Source organism: Arachis hypogaea, chromosome 1 (assembly GCF_003086295.3).
Source record: "Arachis hypogaea cultivar Tifrunner chromosome 1, arahy.Tifrunner.gnm2.J5K5, whole genome shotgun sequence".
NCBI classification, from domain to species: domain Eukaryota; kingdom Viridiplantae; phylum Streptophyta; class Magnoliopsida; order Fabales; family Fabaceae; genus Arachis; species Arachis hypogaea.
This window is the reverse complement of record NC_092036.1, coordinates 104,744,998-104,747,826: the sequence shown is the minus strand read 5'-3', so window position 1 is coordinate 104,747,826 and position 2,829 is coordinate 104,744,998.

Below are 2,829 nucleotides of genomic sequence, written 5' to 3'. Positions count from 1 at the left end.
TTCCGTCCTAAAGAAGAAAATGAAGATATCCTTGGTCCTGAAGTACCATATCTTAGTGCCATTGGAGCGCTAATGTATCTTGCTAATAATACACGACCCAATATATCATTTGCTGTGAATTTACTAGCAAGATACAGTTCCTCTCCAACCAGAAGACATTGGAGTGGAATCAAACAGATCTTTCGATATCTTCAAGGAACGGTTAATATGGGATTGTTTTATCCCTATGGATCCAAGTCACAATTAGTTGGCTATGTAGATGCTGGATACTTGTTTGATCCACATAAAGGGAGATCTCGAACAGGATACCTGTTCACATATGGTGGTACAGCTATATTATGGAGGTTCACAAAACAGACGATAGCAACAACCTCTTCTAATCATGCTGAAATACTAGCGATTCATGAAGCTAGTCGCGAGTGTTTTTGGCTAAGGAGCCTGATTCAATATATTATGTCGTTATGTGGATTGATTGATCATAAGATAGCTCCAACTGTCCTGTTTGAAGATAATACAGCATGCATTGCTCAACTTAAAGGCGGATATATCAAAGGTGATAGAACGAAGCATATTTCTCCCAAATTTTTCTTCACTCATGATCTTCAAAATCAAGGGACAATTGATGCCCAACAGATCTGCTCAAATGACAATCTGGCAGATTTATTTACAAAGTCACTCCCAAAATCCTCCTTTGAAAGATTAGTACATGAGATTGAGATGCGCCGATTTCGAGACATTAAATGATGTCGGCAAGAGGGGGAGACTGTACTCTTTTTTCCTTGGTCAGGTTTTTTTTCCATTGAATTTTTTTGACAAGGTTTTTAATGAGGCAGTCCCCATCACAAAGGATATTGTACTCTTTTTCCTTCACTAAAGTTTTTTTCCCATTGGATTTTCTTTAGTAAGGTTTTAACGAGATATAATTCTAAATGGACATCCAAGGGGGAGTGTTACGATATGGATGTTCATATCTATTCAATGTCTACTCAGCATTATTCTTTCCTCCATTCAAGTACTATTGGAAAGTACAAGCATTAAAGAATGTGCGGTGCATGCTTTCCAACCTTTGAAAAAGTGAACCTTAAACTTGTATAAATAGAAGAATGAACTTAGACTTTATACACAGTAACAAAAAACAAATGCAATTCTCTCTCTCTTTACTTTTAATATTTCTTTCTTTCTTTATATATATATATATATATATATATATATATACATTACAACATATAATATTAATTATATATATAAAAATCATTGTTGAGCTAATTATATTAATGTTAGAATCTTCTATTTATACATCTTTATTTTATATTTAATATATCTTTTATTTATTTTACAACACATATTAACTGCCCTGCGAATTTTAGTTAAAATTAGCAAATTTTATTTCTGTAACTTTTACTATGAATTTAAATTGCAGTATATGAGCGGGTAGATAATTCTTGTTGTAAATTTAAATTCGCTAGTAATTTACCTGCAATTTTTGCCACAAAAAACTTATGAAACTTGTAGGTAATTTAGTGAAATTAAAAAAATAAAAAAATTTAATTCAATTTGTTTACAATTTTAGCAGCAAATTTTTTGTATGAACGCAATTTCTAACAAAAATTGTAGCTAACTTTTATAGCAAATTTTGCAGATAATTATTCTACAGCACAATTTGCAGGTAATCGTTGCAGCAAATTTCACAAGTAATAAAATTTACCTAAAAAATCATAGCTAACTTTTATAGCAAATTAAATCTTGCATTTAATTAAAATTTACAACAAAATTCGCAGATAACATTGTAGCAAACTCAATAATAAAATTCATAACAAAACTATCAACTAACTTTCGTAGCAAATTTTGTAAACAATTAATTCGTAGCAAAATTTGCAATAAATATAAATAATCCGTGACAAATATAATGGTAAAAATGTAAAAAAGGTATCAATAATTAACATTCAACTAAATAAATAACAAACAATGTCAAAATCATTTTATCAATAAACTCAAACTAATATGGGAATAAATTCTCTCAATTTTTTATAACAATAGAGGGATTAAAGTATAATTTTTTATTATTAATTTTATAAATAAGCTAAAAACATGAGAGAGAACAATAAAAAATTAGAAATAACACTTTATCTTTTTAATTTTTTTAACAATTAAGAGAATTTATTTTCAAATAAACAATATATTATTCAAAAAAAAAACAAAATATATAATATCCAAATACCACATTTTTTAAGTAACATCATCTTCATCATCACTTTCATCTATATAATAATCACTTGATTCATTTTCATCCTCTTCAAGTGAAGTTTGGACAATGAATAGTTGGCAAGTGGCAAGATAAATGGATAGTATTTAGTTAATGGGTGTGCTCACTAATACATAGACACAATAACACATGTCTATAGTTTAGTTAGAGAGATATAATTTTTTAAAAAATATGGTGGTATACGATCACACACAATAAAAGTGTATTTCTCGTGTCTCTTCAGTAAGTTCAGACACATTTTTTGAGTAATTACCTAAATTAATCTCTAAAAAATTTTAAAACGAATATTTTAATTTAAAAAAAAATTAATATATAAATTAATTCTCAAAATTTTATTTTAATAGACAAATCAATTCTTAATTTATTTTTTGACAAATTAATTACTCAAATTAGTCCCTAAAAATTTTAAAAATGAATATTTTAGTCTTCTAAAAAAAATTAATATACAAATCAATCTTCAACATTTTTTTTGTCAGACATAATAGTCTTCTATCCAAAAAAATTATTATTATTATTATTATTATTATTATTATTATTATTAATTACACAATAATATTGTACCATAA